The sequence below is a fragment of the Ovis canadensis genome, chromosome 6, assembly GCF_042477335.2.
Source record: "Ovis canadensis isolate MfBH-ARS-UI-01 breed Bighorn chromosome 6, ARS-UI_OviCan_v2, whole genome shotgun sequence".
NCBI lineage: Eukaryota > Metazoa > Chordata > Mammalia > Artiodactyla > Bovidae > Ovis > Ovis canadensis.
In genome coordinates, this window is record NC_091250.1 from 107137241 (window position 1) to 107153883 (window position 16643).

Consider the following 16643-nt stretch of genomic DNA (forward strand, 5'->3'; position numbering starts at 1 on the left):
AAGAAATGGATTTATTCAGATTGAGAGAAGCGCAGTCCACAGACGGAGTGTGGGCCATTGCAGAGGGCAAGTGCGGCCAGTTTGGGGTTTTTTGTTTTTGTTTTTTTTACAAAAAAAAAAAAGAAGGAAAAGAGAGCCAATCACCATCAGCAGGTGAATTTTTTAGAAGAGTAAAATTATTAGAATTATATTAACTGATGCTGATTTTTATTATAGACTTCAGCATAAAATACTTCACTGACATTTTACTTTATAAAGTTTTTCCTTATACCCTCTCATTTCAATCTTATTGGTCTTTGAAGATCAAACAATTCCATTACCACAATTTTGCTGATGAAGTGGGTGTTTAAGAGATGACTTTACAAGCATGTTTAAGGACCACACTTATTCTGTATAAGTAAGACAGGACCCAAAACTATGAAGACTAGGCATTAGAAGAGAATCAAATCCAAATCCTTAAAGGATTCTCATTTTTCTTAGTGTCTTTACTCATCACAAATTTAACCTTTCAAGATTTACATAACATTTAACCTTTTGAGACATACGTAACAAATGTCTTGGACCTGCTACCAATTCAGTTAGTAAGGAAGGATTGGACTGCCAGCAGTATAGTCTGGGCTCTGGAGCCAGGCTGCCAGGATTTGCATCCCAGCTTCATCTCATCACTTACTAAATGTATGACCTGAGTATACTTCCTCTATATGACCTTGGACAGGATGCTTAACTTTTCTGTGCTTCAGTGTTTCTCATCTGTAAAATGGGCCATAAATATCTACCTTATGGTCTTCCCTCGTGGCTCAGTGGTAAAGAATCCACCTGCCAAAGCAGGAGACACAGATTCAATTCCTGGGTCAGGAAGACCCCCTGGAGAAGGAAATGGCAACCCGCCCCAGTATTCTTGCCTGGAAAATCCCATGGACATGGGAGCCTGGTGGGCTACAGGCCATGGGGTCACAAAAGAGTCAGACATGACTTAGCAACTAAACAACAGCAATGGTCTCGACCTTATTACAACACTATAAAGATTAGATCTGTTAATAAAAGCAAAACATTTATACCATGCCTGCTGCTGCTGCTGCTGCTAAGTCGCTTCAGTCGTGTCCAACTCTGTGCGACCCCACAGACGGCAGCCCACCAGGCTCCGCTGTCCTTGGGATTCTCCAGGCAAGAACACTGGAGTGGGCTGCCATTTCCTTCTCCAATGTGTGAAAATGAAAAGTGAAAGTGAAGTCACTCAGTCGTGTCCGACTCCGCGACCCCACGGACTGCAGCCTACCAGGCTGCTCTGTCCATGGGATTTTCCAGGCAAGAGTACTGGAGTGTAAACATCAGCACTTCGTGTCTGGTTCATGAAAAAGTAAATGCACCAATTGCTTTCAGCTGATTCCTTTTTCACTGCTCACTGCTTTGCTCTGAAGGAACAACTTAGAGTTGTATATAGCATTTTATGGTTTTCAAAACACTTTCAAAACATTACCTCATTGCAGTTTCACAAGCAATTCACAAAGCAGGCAGGCTGCACAAGGCTAAAAGTGGCCAATTTAGAAAGAGACCCCAGAGTCCCCCATGGCTAATTTAGTGCCACTAAATGATGAACCCCCTTAGCCTTGGATCAAGCCTTCCTAATTGAAAACTGGTTTCTCAAGAATTTCAGGACTCTCTTGGTGCAGCTGGCTCCTTTACAAAGCTTTTTGATGCAAAGAGAAACCTACTTTGGTGAGTAAAATAAACCTCATTCCTTTTAAGGCAGAAGAGGAAAAAGACTATTACGGCCTGAACAAAGAACAAAATGTTCATTTCTCCTGAAATCTTTCCATCCATTATCTTTGTGAGACTGGGACAGGCTAGGACTGAAGAGATGTTCTTCCTCTCCATTCAGGCATTGTATGTGAAAGTGTCACACATCCATAAAGTGCATTAAAAACTTGTGCAGCCTGCCCATTTGCTGTTCAGTATAAAATGTAAATAAATGACTGCTCTAGATGGTGGATTTTCAGCCATGTAGCTGGTTTAGATCACTAAAGTCTTCAAGTAGAGGAGATTCTAAAAGCTACCAAGATTGACAGAATAAAGGTTGCAAACTCTTGAGATACCTTCTTCAGAATTTAGAGACAATAATCTCATCATAAATCAAGAAATAGGCTTGGGATTACAAAAGTAAGCCACCCTGAATAATGGTTTGTAAATTCTAATGAATTCTATCCAATGCTCAGAAAGTTATGATGACAGCTAAAATCACCTCAGGCTAAGTGATCTAAGAGATAGAATAATCCTAACAACTAAAGATAACATAAATAAAAGAAGAGTCATCTGTCCTGAGTTGCCTGGAGTGCAGAAAATGATGACTTTGGAAAGAAGCTTCATCAGTGTTTATCTTGCACTGTTCAGGGTAGACTATATTTGGCAGATGGCTACATGGCCTATAGCCATCTCAGGGCTACAGGCTGTGTTTAATTCTTCAGGCCTTTGGCTCAGACAGTAAAGAATCCGCCTGCAATATAGGAGACCCGGATTCAATCCCTGGGTTGCGAAGATCCCCTGGAGAAGGGAATGGCTTCCCACTCCAATATTCTTGCCTGGAGAATTCCACGGACAGAGGAGACTAGTGGGCTACAATCTGTGGGGTCACAAAGCATTGGACACAACTGAGCAACTAACACTACAGCCTGGATATGAGATACCTTCAAGGTATCCAGGCTTTCCTTGTGGCTCAGCTGGTAAAGAATCTGCCTGCAATGTGGGAGACCTGGGCTCGATCCCTGGGAAGATCCCCTGAAGAAGGGAAAGGCTACCCACTCCAGCATTCTGGCCTGGAGAATTCCATGGACTGTATAGTTCATGGGGTTGCAAAGAGTTGGACACGACTGAGCGGCTTCACTTTCACTTTCCACTTTCATGCATTGGAGAAGGAAATGGCAACCCACTCCAGTATTTTTGCCTGGAGGATCCTAGGGACGAGGGAGCCTGGTGGGCTGCTCTCTATGGGGTCGCACAGAGTCGGACACGACTGAAGCGACTTAGCAGCAGTAGCAGCAGCAGTTCTCACTAAGCAGTCTGACCCAGAGGAGGGTCCCTGGTCAGCGGATATTCTGTTTATTTGGAAAGGCATATCTGCTTCTGTGAAAAGGCATTCTGGAGTCATTAATCAGTCTTCAACGGATTAAGTGTTAACTCCTATCCCTGAGCCAGATTTCCTCATGGAGGGATGAGGGGAAGAGAGAGGTTGTAGCATGAGAAGCCAGAGCTGAGGGCCAAATCCTCCCCTTAAATACAGAAGGATGAAACACATGGGATCAAATCCCTTTTTCTTCACTCACTAGTTTTGTGACACTGGTCAGGTTAGTTTATTTCTTTGACCTTTACTTTCCTCATGGATAAACAGCCAACTTTAGGGGACTTCCCTGGTGGTCCAGGGGTCAAGACTCCGTGCTTCCACTGCTGGAAGCATGGGTTCAATCCCTGGTCAGGGAACTAAGATACTGAATGCCACATAGCACGGCCAAGAGAAAAGAGCCAACTTTAGGGTTGTTGGGAGGATTATTTATAGTGTTTAGCACAGTGTCTGGCATGGTAGATATAAGAGTCTGATTCCTGTTATAAAACTGAGGCAGACCTTCAACAACAGGGGACCCCAACACAGCACTTGACAAAGTTAGAAACAGACACTAGCCCAGGACCACCCTCCCTTCTTCCAATCTTCATTCTCCTCTTGGGTCAAATACTTGGTTTGACAGTACAAAGAAACCACGGTAAAAAACTTCGTCTTAAGTAGACAAATTCAGGAGGAGGAAAGGGATACCATACCTTTGAAAGCAATTTATTCAATTAGTCTCTTTCAGCAACCAGGCTACAGAATTATTCAGGGCAGTAAAAAGCCAACTGTATGCAAAATAAAATGCATTCATCAGCAGACAGAAAACTTCAAAAAAAAAGTGATAGAGCTGGTAGGAAACTTCTGACTGGAAAAAGATCATCATAAAAAATCAGGTAGCTGATACACAGTAAAAGTATTTTGGCTTTCTTCTGCCTTAGCCAATTGAGCGCAAAATACAGCCAATTCCTCATGCAAAGTGTCAGCATCAGCCCTTAATTTCACCCACACATTTCCAGGTGTGACCACTTCCTTGTGGGTTCTTGGCTCACTGAACTCTGGCTTCCGGCAGCAGAACACGCCTCTGAGCTTTACCTCAGCAGGAAGCATATAAGAGGTTTATGATTAAGGCAAGAATCTTCTTCATAATCAAAGATTTGTCCTACCCTTCTGGCCAGACCATCAGCCTGACTTTATATATATAGATATATATCTACCCTCCTCCTTCCAGGTTGCGGCTCTGACATCTGACTTGTTAACTCGAGCTCTCTTGGGTGAGCCCTGGCTGTGGAAATACATTTCCAGGGTCCTGGTAGCTGGCTCAAAACTGACAGAAGCTCTCAATGGCATTTTCATATATAGCCGGGCTTCAGAGATCCCAGGCCTGATCCCTAACTCCAGAGCCAGGACCCCAGATTACCCAAGTTGTGAAAAGGGAAAGACAACTTAAAAGTTATTGACCAAATGACTTCTATGCACACGAAAGCAGACCCAGATAAAGTGTGTTCACAAGAGCAATACTGTTACAAACAGTTTTTCCCTAAGCCACCAAGAGTTGTAGGAAACCCAAGGAACTTTCAGCCCTTTAAATGTCAACAAAAGAGTAATAAGAGAGTTTGGAGGCTTCTCTATAAGCAGAGTTGGGAAAAGATAAAAAAGCACTAAGAAAGACTGTTTCAGATTAAGTAAATGTGACTTCCTTAAATGCTGCTTGTAAACCAGAAGTTTTTAATCTAAGTCTCAGCACATTTTGAGGGGTGGAGATAGAGGATGTTTAGGAAACCATGATTTGTACATATGCATGCATCCATCTTTTTTTTGCCCGGAAGGTCCACGTTGCATTGCCTTCTAAAATATATCTAACCTAAAAGGTTAAGAAGTAATGATCTAAACCACATTCTTCTTCAGTGTAATAATGAGTTGTTTATTTAAAAGAAGGCTTTACAATATAAAGAAGCTTCACAAAAGTCATATTTAACTAAAATTCTATGCTAATCAGTGACTTTGGCTTAACCACATGAAGGGATGCTAAACTATTTCCTGGTTTTGATGTTGACTAGTGATACAGGATGTCAAATTGGGGGATACCACACCAAGGGGTGTTGAATTATCTCCTGGTTTTGATGTTGACATCATTGGAGGGAATGATGCTGAAGCTGAAACTCCAGTACTTTGGCCACCTCATGCGAAGAGTTGACTCATTGGAAAAAACTCTGATGCTGGGAGGGATTGGGGGCAGGAGGAGAAGGGGACAACCGAGGATGAGATGGCTGGATGGCATCACTGACTCGATGGACGTGAGTTTGAGTGAACTCCGGGAGTTGGTGATGGACAGGGAGGCCTGGCATGCTGCAATTCATGGGGTCGCAAAGAGTCGGATACGACTTAGTGACTGAACTGAACTTAACTGACAGTGATACAGGATGTCAAATTGGGGGAGATGGGGTGAGGGTTGCACAGGACCTCCCCACACATTTCTTTGCAACTCTCTATTAATCTATCCTTATTCTATTGAAAAAACAGTTAAAAATTTTAAAACATAAGTTCTGGAATCTGGTGGAGTTTTGTTCTTAAACCCAGCTCTGTGTTTATAACTTGCATGATGCTGGAAAAATTATTAAGTTCTCTGAATCTGTAAAAAGGCATAACTGCAATTCCTATCTCATAGACCTGCTGGTACAGATATAAATTATGATGATTACTGTTAGGCAAAATGCTCATAGCCTGGATATCAGCCTTCACTGAGTGGCAGGTACATGGTTTTCATATATGGTTGTTAAAGTGGAAATTGTTTCCTTTGGGGTAATCTTGGAAACAAAAATCCTTAAAGTGGCAGTAAACAGCATAAACAAGGAACTACTTTTTAGAAATCAGAAGAAAGAAAGTCTAGTTTAACAGAGACAGTAGTGAAAAGTGAAAAAATTAGTCACTCAGTCATGTCCGACTCTTTGAGACCCTGCCAGGCTCCCCGTCCATGGAATTCCCCAGTCAAGGATACTGGAGTGGGTAGCCATTCCCTTCTCTAGGGGATCTTCCCGACCCAGGAATTGAACCTGGATCTCCTGCATTGTAGGCAGATTCTTTACCGTCTGAGCCACCAGGGAAGCCTCAACAGAGACCATAAGCGGTTAGTAAAGGAAGGAACACACAAAAGACACACAAAACAAAAGCAGATGAGGCAATTTTTCACAATGTGTACACCAGCCCATATTTGCTCAGCATCATGGTGTACTTAAGGACTTAGAATCTTCATCTAGATCATATCTGTTTAATAGTAGACAAAACAATAATGATACTGTGCATTTCACAAAGCCACATGTTTTCCATTAAGGATTTAAATAAACCTAAAGCTTGGAAATTGGCCGATATTATGGTTTTTAAAAGAAAAATAAAAGGACATTATATAAGCCATCATTTTTATTAATAGTTTGCTTTCAAGGAGTGTCTATACTAAGGTTTAAGATGGAGGTTTGCTCAGGGTGTGGTGAGAACAAACAGAAGGGGCAATGACATCAACCTGGAGGCTCAGAATTCCTGGAGATGACACCTGAGCTGAATCTGGACATAAGAATGAGCCATGCTTCCCAGGTAGCTCAGTGGTAAAGAATCAGCCTGCAACAGAGATGTGGGTTTGATCCCTGGGTCAGAAGACCCCCTGGAGAAGGAAATGGCTACCCAATCCAGTATTCTTGCCTGGGAAACACCACGGACAGAGGAGCCTGGAAGGCTACAATCCATGGGGTCACAAAGAGTCAGACACAACTTAGCAACTAAACAACAACAACAAAAGAATGAGCCAGGGAAGGAAGTGCAATGGTTGACAACAGCTGTTCCAGGCAGAAGGAAGAGCAAGTACAAAGCTGGAGCAATGGTGACATGTATTGGCAAGGAGAGGTAGTTTGGTGTTACCACAACATCAGCTTCAAGGCTGAACCCAATATCTCAAAAAGGAGGGGAGCAGGGCAAATAGCATTTAAAGAAATTTTACCTTTAAGCTTTTCCACTGTATATAAATCCCAGAAAAAGTAATTGCACAAATACTTTCATCCCAGAACCTACTTCTATGACGGGCAAAGATGACAACACAGAGGTCTAAGAAAAGCTGGGCTTAATTTCCATGAAAAACCTCTGCATTTCTTCCCTATATTTCTACACAAACTGAGAAAATATAAAGATTTTAAATATTTAAAAGCAGTTCTTTTTCTTTCTCTTGGACTAGGAAGGGGTCTGATGACCTTTGCTATAAAATGTGGTGTCTTAAAAAGGAATCACAGAGGAAGCTATAATAACATTTAGTCAAAGAAACCCATAGAAGTGACTGGTTTCTGCCAGTTGGCTTAGGGATACATATTTCATATCATTTTTGGAGATTTCTGGTCTGAGGACTAAACATCATTGCTCATTTTATGGGCACCAGAAAGCAGTATCTAGTGAAGGAAGCATATTCATTGGTTACCTGGGTGCTCTTTGGAAGGACTGATGCTAAAGCTGCAACTCCAGTACTTTGGCCACCTCATGCGAAGAGCTGACTCATTTGAAAAGACCCTGATGCTGGAAGGGATTGGGGACAGGAGGAGAAGGGGATGATAGAGGATGAGATGGCTGGATGGCATCACCGACACGATGGACGACACGATGGACTCCAGGAGTGATGGACAGGGAGGCCTGGTGTGCTGCAATTCATGGGGTCGCAAATAGTTGGACACAACTGAGCGAGTGAACTGAACTGATGTTTGTTGCATACATTTAGACGTTGCAGAGCCTTCATTTTTAATATTTCTGTTCTGGTTGGTCTCAAACCAAGATACTGACCTCACACCCCAGTGGCTCTGTGATATTCTGGCAAACAGAGCACAGCCCAAGACGCACATCCCCCACCCCTGCTTTCAGAGCCTCCCTAAGAGGAACTAACGAGCCTCTGGATGAGGGTGAAAGAGAAGAGGGAAAATGCTGGCTTGAAACTCAACATTCAGAAAACTTAAGGGCTTCTCTGACGGCTCGGGGGTAAAGTATCTGCCTGCCAATGCAGGAGGCACAGGTTCAGTCCCTGATCTAGAAAGATTCCACATGCCACGGAGAAACTAAGCCCGTGTGCCACAGTTATTGAGCCTGTGCTCTAGAGCCTGGGAACCACAACTGCTGAAGCCTGCATGTGCTAGAGCCTGGGCTCCACAGCAACAGAAGCCACTGCCGTGAGAAGCTGCTGCTGCTGCTATGTCACTTCAGTTGTGTCCAACTCTGTGTGACCCCAGAGATGGCAGCCCACCAGGCTCCCCCGTCCCTGGGATTCTCCAGGCAAGAACACTGGAGTGCGTTGCCATTTCCTTCTCCAGCAATGAGAAGCTGGCGCACCACAACTAGAGAGCAGTCCCCGCTCGCTGCAACTAGAGAAAAGCCTGCGCAGCAATGAAGAACCAGCACAGCCAAGAAAAAAAACAACCTAAGATCATGGCACCTGGTCCTATCACTTCACAGCAAATAGAAGCAGAAAAAGTGGAAGCAGTGACAGATTTTATTTTCTTGAGCTCCAAAATCACTGAGGACAGTGACTGCAACCATAAAATTTAAAGACACTTGCTCCTTAGAAGGACAGTTATGACAAATCTAGACAGTGTAAATATCACTTTGCCAGCAAAGATCCATATAGTCAAAGCTATGGTTTTTCCAGTTGTCAGGTATGGATTTGAGAGTTGGACCACAAAGAAGGTTCAGCACCCAAGGACTGAGGCTTTAAAATTGTGGTTCTGGAGAAGATTCTTGAGGAGTCCCTTGGACAGCAAAGAGATCAAACCAGTCAATCCTCAAGGAAATCAACCCTGAATATTCACTGGAAGGACTGATGCTGAAGCTCAAGCTCCAAGGAACAGAAAATCTAAACTCTAGCCCTGCATTTCATTAGCTGTATGACATGAATATGCTATCTGATCTCTCTAAACAGCAGTATGACTTTGAGACATACCTAGGACAGAAGTTGCCCTTCCTTTTTTCTTTCCCTTCAAAAACTAGAGAATCCTGTTTTATTTTTAAAAGTGGTTGTCTTGGAACTACTATCAAGCTTCATTCCAATCTTCTGTGTCCTGTGTCTAGGACTTGCTCAGACTCCTTCGCCCAAGTCACTGAACCCCTTGTCCCCTGGCTCCCTGTTCCCTGGTCATGTAGATTGGGAATGCGATCCCTGCCTTGGATGACCTCCCAGATTTGCTGTCTAGACCACCTGTCAACCCACTGCTGATTCTGTATTTTCCTGCTTGCTGCTGAAAAGCCAAGCATGCCACACAGCAGACTTTTGAGTTTGACCTTCGAGATCAGGTAGGAGTTAGGATTTGGATCAATGGAGAGAATGGGGTTGGGCAGTCCAGCTAGTGGGACATGAAGAAAAAAAGGAAGAGGCAGGAAAACACAAGGTATCAGGGAACATGGAGGGGCTTGGAGGGGATTTCTGGAGAGTAAAAGCGCAAACTAGGAACCCACAGGCCAGATCCAGCTCACAGTTGTTCTGCTTAGTGTCACAGGGTTTAAAAGATTTTTAATTCGTTGCTAATTTTTTTTTTTTTTTTTTTTTGGCTGCGTGGCATACGAGATCTCAGTTCCCTGACCAGGGATGGAACTTGTGCCTCCTACAGTGGAAACATGGGGCCCTAACTGAAACAGATGCCCAAATTCTCTTGAAAAAGATAACAATTTGACAACATTGGACCCACAGTCCACAGAAACAATGGAGAGAGCAGTAGATGCTATCTGTTCCCTTGGGATGGGGCTCCTCCCTCCAGTCTCTGTAACCCCCACTGCCACTGGCTTCATGTCTTCATTTACTGACCTGCCTCTCTAGGTGATCAATAATTATTTAGTCAATTAGAATGGGAGGTAGAGAAGAAGAGGAGGAGGAAGGAGAACCCCCCTATTAATAATACTAAAGTGTTATATCAGTGGGATGGAGTGGGAGGTGAGGGAGAGATTCAAGAGAGAGTGGACTTATGTATACCTATGGCTGATTCGGGCTGATGTATCGCAGAAACCAACATAATATTGTAAAGCAATTATCCTTTAATTAAAAAGCAAGAAATTAAAAAAATAATGCTAATGAGTTATATCAAATCCTCACACTGTACAAATGTACAAAATGTTGTATGTCAACCGTATCTCAATAAAGATATCTCAGTAAACTGTGTCTCAATGAAAAAAAAAAAAATACTAGAGTGTGTTCTTGGAAGACCTCCAATAGCACACCAGTAAGTGTGGACTATGGCCTGGGGTGAGAGGTAACTATAGGCATTTTCCCACGTAGTAACACAATAAGATGAGTGCTTGAAAATATTTTAGGTACAACTTGAATAAATAAGCACATATATCAAGAGTGCTTACTTAACTTTATGAGACACTGGCAAAGCCAGGCCCTCCAACCTTTCATATGCTGTGCAGTTGGGAATAAACAATAAAAAATAATGCTAAGAAAATGAATAATTATAAAAAAAAGAAAATCTTTTTTTTGTTTGTTTTGATTTTTTTTAATTTTTTTAAATTTTAAAATCTTTAATTCTTACATGCGTTCCCAAACATGAACCCCCCTCCCACCTCCCTCCCCATAACATCTCTCTGGGTCATCCCCATGCACCAGCCCCAAGCATGCTGTACCCTGCGTCAGACATAGACTGGCGATTCGATTCTTACATGATAGTATACATGTTAGAATGCCATTCTCCCAAATCATCCCACCCTCTCCCTCTCCCTCTGAGTCCAAAAGTCTGTTATACACATCTGTGTCTTTTAAAAAAAAGAAAATCTATTTTAAAGGTAAGTATATCTTCATACCTCACCAAGTTCCATGAAGAATTTAAGATGACACTAGAAGGTAGGATGAGCTGAGGTGTGAGGTACCACACCCAGAAATAACAGCTGGAGGGATTTTCAGAAAGTATGAGCATGAAGTAAGTGAAGCAATGGAGGCAGCTGGGATAGTGGGACACAAAAGAAGGCCAGACTTTGAGAAGGGCTAACAGTCAAGACTTAGGGACAGCCAGAATAGCCCTATGGCTTAAGGCCCAGTGCCCGGGAGGCTCAGCCCATGAGGGCTGGAACACAGCACTCGTGGGGCTGCGAAAACACAAAGCAATTGATTGGGAAGGGACGTGGTAACACTCATCAGCACTTTCAGGGCCTCAGCAAAACAGGCTTCAGACCTAGAGGGAAAGTGAAATTCTTGGAAAAAAAGACAAGCAGTATTCTGGTGCCCAGGAGGAAAGGTGGTACAACTGTAGCCCTTGCCAGGTACCACAGGCTCAATTCAGGCCTACCCAGGTTATAGCAGTAAGACTCAATTCTAAGATCTGTCAAACTGTGATCCTTCTCGGTTGCTACCATGATCATCTCCTAAACAAGTTGAGTCCAAGCCTGGAGGTGTTGGGTGTCCAAGGTCTCAAGTTTGTTTGTTTTTGGCTTTTTTTGGCTGTGCCATATGATATGCAGTATCTTAGTTCCCCAACCAGGGATTGAACCTGGCCCCCTGCAGCAGAAGTGAGGAGTCTTACACCACTGAACCACCAGGGAAGTCCCCAGGTCCTAAAGTTTAAGGCAGGAGTTGAGCTAAGAAGTCCAAGGTGAGCCAAATCAACTTGGATATCCCCAGAAATTAACCAGAAACATGGGAAATAAGTCGAGCTTGAAAGAGAGATTTGGGAGCCAAAGAATCGAAGCTAAGGAGTAAGTTGTAAGACAGAAGCACAGGTGACTCTCACAGCCTGAAGTGGAGCTGCAATTAAGGGATGAAGGGAGAGGAAGCAGCTACCATAGTCGTCAAAGACTCACACGAAACATGGGAAGAACAGAATCACTTAGCATCGCAGAGGATAAGAGGACAAGAAGTTCAAACAAAGGGCCTCTTAATAGTCACTTACCAAAGAAAGGACACACAGCACAGAGACTGAAATGATGTCCAGAATCCGGCTGGTAACCTTCGAAAGAATTTTCACAAAACCAGATCTCAAGGAGTTAAGAGTAGGATGTTAGAGGCTGCCAAACAAATCGGTTGGTATTTATGGTAGTAAAGTTTGAGCTGTGTTTGTTTTGGCTGTGGAGTTGCTAGGCTATGACAAGCACACACTGAACTCCTGCCCCACTACCCCCCTTTTACGTCAGGAACTCTAAGATATCACCTGAATTACTCAGTCTTCAGTTCAGTTCAGTTCAGTTGCTCAGTCGTGTCTGACTCTTTGTGACCCCATGAATTGCAGCACGCCGAGCCTCCCTGTCCATCACCAACACTCAGAGTTCACTCAAACTCATGTCCACACCCGCTCCTAATTAATAACTGTACTGGTTGTATTTCTTCTTTTTTGATGTGGAAGTCAATGGTTCTCTAATTCCATCTCTGGTTGCCAACAATCCATCATGGAGTGGGCTGTGTTAAACAAAGGACCATGGGGCTCATGCCTTTGAGAACAGAAAGGGGGTTACCAAGCAGCAGACTGTGAAGAAAGGGATATGGTCTTCCCCTCCGTTTCATATTTGTTTTTACTTGCCAGTGCCCAGCGGCCTTGGCATAAAACACTGAAAAGTGTAAATAATGCAGGCATGGCCGACAATTGCCAGCCTTCTAGCAGTTGTCCCCAGCCATCAGTGTCATCATGGAAAGAGGACTAAATCAGGAATGCGGACACCAATGGGCAGGCTGCTAATTTTATAATTGTAATCCTTTTACACAGTTCCCTCTTTGCATGCATGCAAAGGGTAACATGAAGTTGAATTCACAGCATTTTCCACATGGTAGGTGCTCAAATAGACGTGTTTAAGTAGTCAGAAAATGATCACTTCTAAAAAAAAGTTAAGAAAAAAGAAACATGACTCCCTTAAAAGGTAAAAAACTTACATTCGGACTTTATTTTCATCCTCTTTAAAAAGACAAGTGGATTGGGCTTTTTCATAGGCAGTACCAAAACCAGAAACCTTAGTGAAAATTTTAAGAAAATTAATATCATAAAGTTAATGTATTTTGCTGAAATATTTATGGACAAAATGAAATGATATCTGGCATTGAATATGACAAATAACATAGGGGAAGTAGATAAGAATACAAATAAGATAAGGTGAGCTTTGAATTGATCATTATTTAAGCTTGGTGGTAAATATGTGGAGATTTAATATAATAACCTCTCTACTTTTATTTGTTTGACATTTTCCATAAGATAAACTTTGTTAAAGTAATACTTTTATAAGTAGGATAATATTTTGTAAACAAAGTTGAAAAGCAAGCAATGAACTAGGGGGAAATAATGCAAGATGCTGCACTGTCAGGGTTATATCCTTAAGGGAGAAAGACTTCTTACAAATGAATGACAAAGACTAACAGCTAATAGAAAAAAAATGTCAGGAATGGGTAACTCACAAAAGAAGAAACACAAAAAGCTAATAATCATATGAAAACATATTCAATTTCACTAATGATGGGAGACAGAATAATGGCCCCCTGAAGGATGTCTGAGTCCTAATCCACAAACATGTGAATATGTTATTTTACATGGCAAAAAAGGGATTCACCAGATGTGACTGATTAGGATCTGGGGATGGTGAGGCAGTCCAGAATTATCTGGGTGGGCCCCAAGTATCCCAAGGGTCCCCTAGAGAGGGGAGCGAGAGGGCCTCTGTCAGAGAGGAAGGACAAAGGAAGCAGAGTCGGGACGGAGCTTCAGCGATGTTATGTGGCAGGTTTTGAAGATGGAGGAAGGGACCCATGAACCAAGAAGAGCAAGCAGCTTCTAGAAACTGGCACAAGCAAAAAAACTGATTCTCCTCTGGAGCCTCTGGAAGGAAGCAGTCCTGCTGACATCTTGACATTAGCCCAGTTCCAGTGCTGGAAGAAAACACAACGCTGGCGGGTCTCACTTTAAATTCCAGCCCACTGACTTCCAGCCGGCCCTTAGGGACCCTACCACCACAGCCACTGCAATCATGCAACATTTCCTATAAATTTACTCTCCTTAAAGACTATATCACAGCTTCTCTGTCATCTTCAAGGTGCCAGCTTCCCCCACCTCCCCCCAAGTACATGCTCTTTGACGGTGCTGTCTGCTAGCGAGACTTAATTCCACAACAGTCAAGAGTGACCAAGTCACTTGCAAACTCTCCCAGCTGCCAGCATCTGCACCCACCCACTCTTCTGTCCCACCTGCTGCTTTGCCTACACTGCGCTCCCACCTAAGGCCAATCCTCCCTTCTCATGTACTCAAGAGCATCACTCCTGCAGTTCTCCAGCATCACCAGTCTTTCTCTCCACTGGATCATTCCCATCAGCACATGCTGCTCTGCTCAGTCGATTCACTTGTGTCTGACTCTTTTCGACCCCAAGGACCATAGCCCACCAGGCTCCTCTGTCTATGGGATTTTCCCAGCAAGAATTTTTGAGTGGGTTCCCATGCCCTCCTTCAAAAATCTTCCTGACCCAAGGATCACACCTGCATATCCTGCGTCTCCTGGATTGCCGGTGGATTCTTTACTGCTGAGCCACCAGGGAAGCCCCAATAAACGGACTTCAAAGCAATAACAAACTTTCCTACCACATTCCCCTCTAGCTACCATTCCATTTCTCTGCTTCTCCTTAGAGTAAAATTCCTCAAAAAAGAGTTTTCTATACTTGCTGTCTCTAATTCCTCTTCTTCTCTTTTTGAACCCATTCCCGTTGGTTGGTGCCATTCTCAGCACAGAGCTGCATGGCAGGAATCATTTCCATTTAAAGAAGAGAGAACTTGTTCAAAACCACACATCAGTTCACAGCTGACTCTGAAGGCTGGGCTGTTCCTGTCCACTGCTTCAGCTTGGCCCTCCCACTGTCCTTTCCTACTTTTCTCCTACAAATTGGACCACTCAGCCAGCCTCCTGTAACATTAGGCCTATGTGCATGTCTTATAAAGTGTTTATTAGATTTGATTCTAATTAGTTTATGAGCCACAGCATACTATATTGATTTTGAAACTATTATATTTCAGATTTTATCTGCCTGTTATACTGTAGCTCTTGCTTTTAGGGAAGATCTCATGAATATTCCCCCATATCACCCATTCATTTAGTTTACTCATTATTTTCATTTTCAGTAATACGTACTCAACACAAAAATGTAGAAAATGGGAAGCAAGACTACATCAGCCATAATTATACCACTGAATACAAATAATGTTAGCACTTTTATTTCCTTCTGTTTAAATATGTATGCTTTTTCTAGTTATAAGCATAGCAAATATGGAAAAGTAAACCTGTATTATCCATTAAGATATGCAAAGAAATCAACATAAATAAAAACAGGAGTACTTAAGGACATGAATGGATGTTTTAAACATATGAATGTTTAATTCAGCATGAAAAAAATAAATATCCATCAATAAAAGGTTAACATAAGTTGTTTCCTCTTCTTTAAAGTCAAAATACTAGTACTTTATGAGATTGTTATAAGAACTAAATCAAAAAATGTTTAGAAAGCATATAATATATTAAACACAACTGATCAGAAAGCATATTATTTGTATAACAGCTTATCTCCTCAACTCTATATTTTCTAATTAGCCCTTTCCAGCTCAGGTCAAACTTCTTTAACTTGGCATCACTATTTTAGAAAGCCTCATTACTCTTTGGATTTCTAGGTTCCAAAGAGATGAGGTCATTCTGTCAACCCAACCAATAAAGGATATTTCTTCTTCTGTGTCCTACTTCCCAAAAAGATAAGGTCTGCTACATTATTTTGTAGCTATTAGGTCTTTTCTCCAGCTTTAGCCATAATTTACCAATTCTAACCGTTCAAGAGTTGACCGCTCAGCCTGAAATTTTCCCTTTCTCTTTTGGTGGCTGGCTTTTGCCTTTCTTGGCCTACGCTTTTCCCTTTCTCTTTTGCTGGCTACTTCCTCACAGTTTTCATTCACTTCTTCTCCCTTGGGGTAGCAAGTTCTGGTCTTTTTCATCCTGTATTTAGTTTCCATGTCCGTCTTTGGCATATCACAGAAATCAAGGTAAAATAAAACTCCCAGCAAGTAGGAGAATGCTTGTACAGTAAATATTTCTTGAATGACCAAGATTATTTTTTACTATCATAAAAAGCAAAAAGGGTGCTGAAAATATACTATTAGAGTTTATTAATTCCACACGTAATACCAGGGAAAGATTAACTAGAATTAGACTAATCATTTTAAACCATTTGGTTTGAATCAAATTGTTTTCTTACTCCTCTTAATTTGCTAAAAGGAATCATGTTGAGTAAACAATATTTTATGCTTGGAACAAAGTGTCATCTGGATCCAGTAAATAATATCCTGGTCACTATGTTTGTTTTTATTTGTTTTATATTCTAGTCACTTGTTTGAAGGTTTCTGGGCTCAAATACAAATACTGATATAACTTGGGAGAAGAATTTCATCCAATTATCTTCTACCCACTGGAATATTCTAGAGTAAAAAAGAAAGGTCCAGAATATGTCACTGTAGCATAACACTTACTTTGAGCAGAAGGCATTTGAGTTCTTGAAATCTCTTATCTGTATAAGAGCAGAGCCTCCCCAAAGAACTCAAAGAAACTGTCA

At 42.1% G+C, this 16643-nt stretch overlaps 1 protein-coding gene across 5 annotated transcripts in view; it reads right to left on the bottom strand.

The window, feature by feature from the left end:
- G3BP2 (G3BP stress granule assembly factor 2) overlaps nucleotides 1-16643 on the bottom strand; it is an 88585-nt gene that overhangs the window by 46213 nt on the left and 25729 nt on the right. Inside the window, exon 1 of one of the 5 annotated variants that reach the window (XM_069594386.1) lies at nucleotides 11983-12130. The exons of the other annotated variants lie outside the window; for them this stretch is intronic. The gene's annotated coding sequence lies outside the window, so the exon portion shown is untranslated. Of the gene's footprint in view, nucleotides 1-11982; nucleotides 12131-16643 lie in introns of those variants that run through there. 5 annotated transcript variants of the gene reach the window in all.